The sequence below is a fragment of the Bos taurus genome, chromosome 5 (assembly GCF_002263795.3).
Source record: "Bos taurus isolate L1 Dominette 01449 registration number 42190680 breed Hereford chromosome 5, ARS-UCD2.0, whole genome shotgun sequence".
NCBI classification, from domain to species: Eukaryota; Metazoa; Chordata; class Mammalia; order Artiodactyla; family Bovidae; genus Bos; species Bos taurus.
Genome location: NC_037332.1, coordinates 56,699,812 through 56,709,971, shown reverse-complemented (window position 1 = coordinate 56,709,971; position 10,160 = coordinate 56,699,812). Strand labels below are relative to the sequence as shown.

Sequence of the window (10,160 nt, the reverse complement as noted above, 5' to 3'; positions counted from 1 at the left end):
GAACATTACTTCGCTAGCATGTGAAATGAGTGCAGTTGTGCGGTAGTTTGAACATTCTTTGGCATTGACCTTCTTTGGGGTTGGGATGAAAACTGACCTTTTCCAGTCCTGTGGCCACTGGTGAGTTTTCCAAATTTGTTGGCATATTGAGTGCAGCACTTTAACAGCATCATCTTTTAGGATTTGAAATAGCTCAGCTGGAATTCCGTCACTTCCACTAACTTTGTTTTAAGTGATGCTTCCTAAGGCTCACTTGAATTTGCATTCAAGCATGTCTGGCTCTAGGTGAATGATCACAGCATCATGGTTATCTGGGTCATTGAGATCTTTTTTTTTATATAGTTCTTCTGTGTGTTTTTGCCACATGTTCTTAATATCTTCTGCTTCTATTAGGTCCATATCTTTTCTGTCCTTTATTGTGCCAATCTTTGCATGAAATGTTCCCTTGGTATCTCTAATTTTCTTAAAGAGATGGCTAGTCCTTCCCATTCTATTGTTTTTCTCTATTTCTTTGCATTGTTCACTTAGGAAAACTTTCTTCTCTCCTTGCTATTCTTTGGAACTCTGCATTCAGATGGGTATATCTTTCCTTTTCTCCTTTGCCGTTTGCTTCTCTTTTCTCAGCTATTTGTAAGTCCTCCTCAGACAATCATTTTGCTTTTTTGCATTTCTTTTTCTTAGGAACGTTTTTGATCACTGCCTGCTGTACAGTGTTATGAACCTCTGTCCATACTTCTTCAGGCACTTTGTCTATCAGATCTAATCCCTTGAATCTATTTGTCACTTCTACTGTAAAATCATAAGAGATTTGATTTAGGTCATATCTGAATGGCCAGTGGTTTTCCCTACTTTCTTAAATTTAAGTTTGAATTTGGCAATAAGGAGTTCATGATCTGAGCCACAATCAGCTCCTGGTCTTATTTTTGCTGACTCTGTAGAGCTTCTACATTTTCGACTGCAAAAAATATAATCAATCTGATTTTGGTATTGACCATCTGGTGATGTCCATGTGTAGAGCTGTTTCTTGTGTTGTTGGAAGAGGGTGTTTGCTATGACCAGTGCATTTTCTTGGCAAAACTTTGTTAGCCTTTGCCCTGCTTCATTTTGTACTCCAAGGCCAAACTTCCTGTTACTACAGTTATCTCTTGACTTCCTACTTTTGCATTCCATTCACCTTTGATGAAAAGGACGTCTTTTTTTGGTGTTAGTTCTAGAAAGTCTTGTAGGTCTTCATAGAACCGTTCAACTTCAGCTTCTTCTGCATTAATGTTTGGGGCATAGACTTGGATTACTATGATATTGAATGGTTTGCCTTGGAAGCCAACCAAGATCACTCTATCATTTTTGAGATTGAACCCAAGTACTGCATTTTGGACTCTTGCTGACCATGATGGCTACTCTATTTCTTCTAAGGGATTCTTGCCCACGGTAGTAGATATAATGGTCATCTAAATTAAATTCACCCATTACTGTCCATTTTAGTTCACTGATTCCTATAATGTCAATGTTCATGATTGCCATCTCCTGTTTGACCACTTCCAGTTTACCTTGATTCATGGACGTAACATTCCAGGTTCCTATGCAATATTGTTCTTCACAGCATTGGAATTACTTTCATATCCAGACACATCCTCAACTGGGTGTTGTTTCTGCTTTGGCTCAGCCTCTTCATTCCTCTGGAGCTATTTCTCTGTTCTTCTCCAGTATTGTATTGGGCACCTACGGACCTGGGGAGTTCATCTTTCAGTGTCACATCTTTTTGCCTTTTCATACTGTTCATGGGGTTCTCAAGGCAAGAATGCATATAGACTTAGGTTATCAAGATGAAGTAAAAGAGATGTTCTCTGCTAACTTTATAACTGTTTTAGAAACAACACATTTAAGCAATTAAAGAAGGTTTGGAAATTAGTTCTTCATAGAATTTCTATGTCCAATATATGGAATAAATGACCAACCAAATGAGAAAAGCAGGATCTATTTATTCAAGAACTTCTTTTATACAGAAAGGGAGTCAGCCACCCTCACTTGTATTTTGACAGACTCAAATGTAGGCAGAGAAATGGGAAAGCTTTAATAGGGACAAGAGAGAAGGTTTCAGGTATATCCTAAATCAAGGCTCTTTGCATTGGGCAGGTATAAGTGGGCTAACACACATTGGGACATCCTATGTGATTGGTCAGGTGTGCACATTTGGCTTTCTCTGGTTGGTTCTAAATTGGAAGTGGGGGCAAAAATTAGGGAAGCTGTCAGTTTTTAATCAAGTCCTGACTATTTTGGATGGGTTATTATGTGGGTTATTTAGCTTCCTGGACTATTACTCTAGACTGCAGTCTCACTTCCTACAAGTCTGACCTAAAGCAAGCTGGCTTCCTGGGCTGTTTATTATAGATAAGGGAATTGGTTTCCTGGGTATGCTTTGGGCAGATTGTGGATCAGAGTTCTGTTTTTGTATATGGTCTGGTCATTATTTCTTTGTATATTTGGTCTCTCATGTAGAACATCCAGGAATACTAAAATCTGAATCCAAGGAAGCTTGAAGAATCATGGAGAGTTTTATAAGTATGAAAGGAGCCTGTTTACTATTGATGTGCAGATTTGCTAATCAGTCTTACCAGGTAAAGATACATCTCACTACAAATGTGGATTGGGGTGGGTAGTCTGATAATTACATCACTGTTGTTGCTTGAAGGCCATCATTTTCATGAACTTTACTTTTTGAAAGTGGTCATGGTCCCTCATCTTCTGTAGGCAACATGGTGAAAAATAGTCTCTAGACAGATCATATTTATTTGAGTATTTCTAGAAATATGATGTTCTGCACAATATTAGTTGATTTTCACAATCCCCAGACAATCTGTTTTGGATAGAGTGAATTTCACTTCTGGGAATGTCTTCACTGTAATAACAGTAGCAAGAGTACCAATAGAGGAACTTCCCTGGTGGTGCAGAGCTTAAGACTCCATGCTTCGAATGCAGGGGATACAGAACCTCGTTGGGGAACTAACTCAGCTTCCCACAATTAAGATCTGATGCAGTCAAAAGTCAAAAATTAAAAAAAGAACAAAAAAGGGAGAAACATTAAGAGTTCTCTTTTCCAGAGCTGCATACCCTTGGGCTTTTTAATGGAAGTTTTGGTGTTTCTTTACTGGAAATTCCTTATTCTGCCTTTAGGAACTAATTTCTTTTAGCTATTTGGGAGTCCCCTATTTGAATTTTAGGACCATTAAAGAAGGCACACTGCAAGGAGCTAAGATATAAGTGGGCAAAGCAAAGGAAGTTTATTTATTGAGTTCCTATTGTATGCTTGATTTATTTAACAGTTATTCTCATTAGGCAAAAGGACATAATAATAGCTAACATTTGTATAGCATTTGCTATGCTGTCAAGGACATATGTGATTGGTACTAACCATATCCCTATTTTACAGATGGAGACATATTTGTTGTTGTTCAGTCACTCAGTTGTGTCCGATTCTTCATGACCCCATGAACTTCAGCACACCAGGCTTCCCTGTCCTTCACCATCTCCCAGAGTTTGCTCAAACTCATGTACATTGAATCAGTGATGCCATCCTATCATCTCATCGTCTGTCATCTGCTTCTCCTGCCTTCAATCTTTTCCAGCATCAGGGTCTTTTCCAATGAGTTGGCTCTTGCCATCAGGTGGCCAAAGTATTGGAGCTTCAGCATCAGTCCTTCCAATGAATGTTCAGGACTGATTTCCTTTAGGATTGACTGGTTTGATTTCCTTGCAGTCCAAGGAACTCTCAAGAGTCTTCTCCAGCACCAGTTTGAAAGCATCAGTTCTTTGGTGCTCAGCCTTCCTTATGGTCCAACTCTCACATCCATAGATGACTACTGGAAAAACCATAGCTTTGACTAGACAGACCTTTGTTGGCTTCCCTGGTGGCTCAGAGGTTAAAGCATCTGCCTGAAATGCAGGAGACCTGGGTTCGATCCCTGGGTTGGGAAGATCCCCTGGAGAAGGAAATGGCAACCCACTCCAGTATTCTTGCCTGGAGAATCCCATGGACGGAGGAGCCTGGTGGGCTTCAGTCCATGGGGTCGCAAAGAGTCGGACATGACTGAACGACTTCACTCACTTCACTCACTAACTCAATGTCCCATGCCCCCACGCCCGAGGCAAGGGACGATAGCTGGGAGGACCAACCCTACGTCCAAGGACCGGTGGCTGCGCGGGTGCAGAAGGGCCTAGAGGAGCTATCCCACGTTGAAGGTCAGGAAGGGCAGCGGTGAGGAGATACCCCTCATCCAAGGTAAGGAGCAGCAACTGCGCTTTGCTGGAGTAGCCGTGAAGAGATACCCCACGCCCAAGGTAAGAGAAACCCAAGTAAGATGGTAAGTGTTGCAAGAGGGCATCAGAGGGCAGACACACTGAAATCATACTCACAGAAAACTAGTCAATCTAATCACACTGGGACCATAGCCTTGTCTAACTCAATGAAACTAAGCCATGCCCGTGGGGCAACCCAAGACGGGCGGGTCATGGTGGAGAGATCTGACAGAATGTGGTCCACTGGAGAAGGGAATGGCAAACCACTTCAGTATTCTTGCCTTGAGAACCCCATGAACAGTATGAAAAGGCAAAATGACAGGATACTGAAACAGGAACTCCCCAGGTCAGTAGGTGCCCAATATGCTACTGGAGATCAGTGGGGAAATAACTCCAGAAAGAATGAAGGGAAGGAGCCAAAGCAAAAACAATACCCAGCTGTGGATGTGACTGGTGATAGAAGCAAGGTCCAATGCTGTGAAGAGCAATATTGCATAGGAACCTGGAATGTCAGGTCCATGAATCAAGGCAAATTGGAAGTGGTCAAACAAGAGATGGCAAGAGTGAATGTTGACATTTCAGGAATCAGCGAAGTAAAATGGACTGCAATGGGTGAATTTAACTCAGATGACCATTATATTACTACTGCGGGCAGGAATCCCTCAGAAGAAATGGAGTAGTCATCATGGTCAACAAAAGAGTCCGAAATGCAGTACTTGGATACAATCTCAAAAACGACAGAATGATCTCTGTTTGTTTCCAAGCAAACCATTCAATATCACAGTAATCCAAGTCTATGCCCCAACCAGTAACGCTGAAGAAGCTGAAGTTGAACGGTTCAATGAAGACCTACAAGGCCTTTTAGAACTAACACCCAAAAAAGATGTCCTTTTCATTATAGGGGACTGGAATGCAAAAGTAGGAAGTCAAGAAACACCTGGAGTAACAGGCAAATTTGGCCTTGGAATATGGAATGAAGCAGGGCAAAGACTAACAGAGTTTTGCCAAGAAAATGCACTGGTCATAGCAAACACCCTCTTCCAACAACACAAGAGAAGACGCTACACACGGACATCACCAGATGGTCAACACTGAAATCAGATTGATTATATTCTTTGCAGCCAAAGATGGAGAAGCTCTATACAGTCAAAAAAAACAAGACCGGGAGCTGACTGTGGCTCAGATCATGAACTCCTTATTACCAAATTCAGACTTAAATTGAAGAAAGTAGGGAAAACCACAAATCCCTCATGATTATACAGTGGAAGTGAGAAATAGATTTAAGGGCCTAGATCTGATAGATAGAGTGCCTGATGAACTATGGAATGAGGTTCGTGACATTGTACCGGAGACAGGGATCAAGACCATCCCCATGGAAAAGAAATGCAAAAAAGCAAAATGGCTGTCTGGGGAGGCCTTACAAATAGCTGTGAAAAGAAGAGAAGCGAAAAGCAAAGGAGAAAAGGAAAGATAGAAACATCTGAATGCAAAGTTCCAAAGAATAGCAAGAAGAGATAAGAAAGCCTCCTCAGCGATCAATGCAAAGAAATAGAGGAAAACAACAGAATGGGAAAGACTAGAGATCTCTTCAAGAAAATTAGAGATACCAAGGGAACATTTCATGCAAAGATGGGATCGATAAAGGACAGAAATGGTGTGGACCTAACAGAAGCAGAAGATATTAAGAAGAGGTGGCAAGAATACACAGAAGAACTGTACAAAAAAGATCTTCACGACCCAGATAATCACGATGGTGTGATCAGTGACCTAGAGCCAGACATCCTGGAATGTGAAGTCAAGTGGGCCTTAGAAAGCATCACTACGAACAAAGCTAGTGGAGGTGATGGAATTCTAGTTGAGCTATTTCAAATCCTGAAAGATGATGCTGTGAAAGTGCTGCACTCAATATGCCAGCAAATTTGGAAAACTCAGCAGTGGCCACAGGACTGGAAAAGGTCAGTTTTTAGTCCAATCCCAAAGAAAGGCAATGCCAAAGAACGCTCAAACTACCGCACAATTGCACTCATCTCACACGCTAGTAAAGTAATGCTCAAAATTCTCCAAGCCAGGCTTCAGCAATACGTGAACCGTGAACTTCCTGATGTTCAAGCTGGTTTTAGGAAAGGCAGAGGAACCAGAGACCAAATTGCCAACATCCGCTGGATCATGGAAAAAGCAAGAGAGTTCCAGAAAAACATCTATTTCTGCTTTATTAACTATGCCAAAGCCTTTGACTGTGTGGATCACAATGAACTGTGGAAAATTCTGAAAGAGATGGGAATACCAGACCACCTGACCTGCCTCTTGAGAAATTTGTATTCAGGTCAGGAAGCAACAGTTAGAACTGGACATGGACCAACAGACTGCTTCCAAATAGGAAGAAGAGTACGTCAAGGCTGTATATTGTCACCCTGCTTATTTATATGCAGAGTACATCATGAGAAACGCTGGACTGGAAGAAACACAAGCTGGAATCAAGATTGCCTTGAGAAATATCAATAACCTCAGATATGCAGGTGACACCACCCTTATGACAGAAAGTGAAGAGGAACTCAAAAGCCTCTTGATGAAAGTGAAAGTGGAGAGTGAAAAAGTTGGCTTAAAGCTCAACATTCAGAAAACGAAGATCATGGCATCTGGTCCCATCACTTCGTGGGAAATAGATGGGGAAACAGTGGAAACAGTGTCAGACTTTATTTTTGGGGGCTCCAAAATCACTGCAGATGGTGAGTGCAGCCATGAAATGAAAAGACGCTTACTCCTTGGAAGGAAAGTTATGACCAACCTAGATAGCATATTGAAAAGCAGAGACGTTACTTTGCCAACAAAGGTCCATCTAGTCAAGGCTATGGTTTTTCCTGTGGTCATGTATGGATATGAGAGTTGGACTGTGAAGAAGGCTGAGCGCTGAGGAATTGATGCTTTTGAACTGTGGTGTTGGAGAAGACACTTGAGAGTCCCTTGGACTGCAAGAAGATCCAACCAGTTCATTCTGAAGATCAGCCCTGGGATTTCTTTGGAAGGAATGATGCTAAAGCTGAAACTCCAGTACTTTGGCCACTTCATGCGAAGAGTTGACTCATTGGAAAAGACTCTGATGCTGGGAGGGATTGGGGGCAGGAGGAGAAGGGGACGACAGAGGATGAGATGGCTGGATGGCATCACTGACTTGATGGACGTGAGTCTGAGTGAAATCCGGGAGTTGGGGATGGACAGGGAGGCCTGGTGTGCTGCGATTCATGGGATCACAAAGAGTCGGACACGACTGAGTGACTGAACTGAACTAAACTGAACTGAATGTCTCTGCTTTTTAATATGCTGACCAGGTTTGTCATAGCTTTTCTTCCAAGGAGCAAGTGTCTTTTAATTTCATGGCTGCATTCACTATCTGCAGTGATTTTGGACCCCAAGAAAATAAAGTCTGTCACTGTTTCCATTATTTCCCCATCTATTTGCATGAAGTGATGCACCAAATGCCGTGATCTTAGTTTTTTGAATGTTGAGTTTTAAGCCAGCTTTTTCACTCTCCTCTTTCACTTTCATCAAGAGGTTCTTTAGTTCCTCTTCGCTTTCTGCCATTAGGGTGGAGACATATGCCGAGAACTAATTTGTCCCAGTCATAAAGCTAGTAAGTGAGAGAAGCAGACATCCTGGCTCCAGAGTCTGTGAGACTAACTCCTAAGCTGCAAGCTATTTGTCTACAGGGGGTTGTTGTGAGGGTTAAATGAGATAAACTGAGAGGTGCCTGGCACAAGCTCATAGCCCAGAACCAAAGTGAGAAAGTTATTTTATGGAAGTGCTTTGATATACAGGTTTTTATCCCAAGGGCCACTGGGAGGCAGTATTGCCATTCAGTTGGTTTCCTCTTGTGTTTTCATCCTTGTACTTGCAAAACCCCTTTGTCCTTCAAGTCTTACACTGCCTACCATCTTTACATTTACTGCTTATGTCTACTGTCAACCTCTTTGGGTAATCTGTCAGCCCTCCATCATTCTCTTCAAGTTCTTTGCAGACTTGGATACCTACTTCATGGACTTTCAGTCCAGCTTTTACTGTTATTCTGGATGTTTTTAACATGTAAAAGGATGATCTGTTTGGGAAAAATATGGTTCATCCAGTCATTTTTAAACTAATTCATTTATCCCACAGTTAATAAAAATTTGTGTTGGACATTTAGCTAGGCTCTGGGGAGAAAAATTACATGGTTTCTGCTTCCAAGAAAGTTATAGTCTAATAGGGGCAATTGATACAAATCAAAAAGTAGAATAAAATATTATAGATGAATTTTTAATCCAGTTGTCTATTGGTGTCAGTATTTTTTTTAAAAGATTTGGGCAAGATTGGTACAGGGAGGAAGGGCTCAAAAGCTTAAATGGCATGGTGTTTCCAGGAAACTGCCAGTAATAGTTCCATATGGTCAGAACTCAGACTTCAAGGGAAGGCACAGTAAGAGATGAGACCAAGAGGCAAGCTATGGCCAGAGCATTGTGTGCCAAGCTAAAGAGTGTGGAACTAAAAGTCATTTGTCCATTTTAATTCAGTTTTGGTTAAAATTAAAATGAAATATTGATCATATGTGATTCGATCATATCTGTATTGAAGCCTTGGGAATGAATAATATTGTTGAAACAAGTTGAAAATTTGAATTACCCTGTGCTAGTTATTTTCCTTCTCAATAAAATAAGAGAAGATAAGAAAATCTGTTATGTTCACAGAAGAGCATCATAAACAAGGGGAGACTGTCTAGGTGGAGCCAAGATCATATTTCAATTTATGATAACTTTTATCACTTGTCATCAACTACTGAAAGTAATAAAGAGTACCCTCATTTTTTTAATGACAAAGTTTTAGTTAAATCTCACAGGAATGATTCTTTTAACCATAAAGCAAATGATGACTTCAAAGCTGATAAAACGTGTTGTAGGACTTTGTAATTGTTTTATAACCTGTTTGATGGATATAATATATGAAATTGAATTTTTTCACTTAAGCTGTAAATGAACCCACAATATTTAAAAAATTTTTTTCTTAATTTTATTTTTTTAACACCAAAAACATTTTGTATTGGGGTATAGCCAATTAACAATGTTGTGATAGTTTCAGGTGAACAGTGAAGGGACTCAGACAGTCATATACCTATACATGTATCCATTCTCCCCCAAACCCACCTCCCATCCAGGCTGGCACATAACACTGAGCAGAGTTCCATGTTCTATACAATAGCAAACCCACCAGATTTTTGATGAGTAACCTGCCAATATACCTACTGAATAGATTTTCTTGTTAATTATAAAGTTATATACATTTGGGGTCTAGCTTACTCCTTGCAGACTGCTTAAAATAAAGGATGACAGATTCAAATCAAAACACAACATCAAACTTTGTTCCTCCCCAGGAATCTGTATTTGTCTGAAGACTGTGGGGACTCTTGGAAGGCTTTTAAGCAGGGAAGAAACATAATCAGAACTGTGTTTTAGAAATAAACTCTGGGGACTTCTATGATGGTGCAGTGGGTAAGAATCTGCCTGCCAATGTAGGGGACAGGGTTAGATCCCTGGTTTGAGAAGATTCCACATGCCACGGAGCAACTAAGCCTGAACGGTACAACTACTACTGAAGCCTGTGCACTCTAGGGCCTGTGAACCGCAACAAGAGAAGTCATCGCAATGAGATGCCTGCACACCACAAGAACCAGAGAAAGAACCACCTCAACCAGAGAAAACCTGCACAAAGCAATGAGGACCCAGGGCAGCAGAAAATAAATAAATAAAATTTTAAAAAAGAAAGAAATAACCTCTCAGTTCAGTTCAGTTCAGTTCATTTGCTCGATTGTGTCCGACTCTGCGACTCCATGGACTGCAGCATGC

At 41.0% G+C, this 10,160-nt stretch overlaps 1 non-coding gene across 1 annotated transcript; it reads left to right on the top strand.

The window, feature by feature from the left end:
• The first annotated feature begins 3,899 nt into the window (after positions 1-3,899).
• TRNAF-GAA (transfer RNA phenylalanine (anticodon GAA)) lies at positions 3,900-3,971 on the top strand. Its single transcript has one exon. It is a non-coding gene; the product is annotated as a tRNA-Phe (tRNA).
• The last annotated feature ends 6,189 nt before the right edge of the window (positions 3,972-10,160 follow it).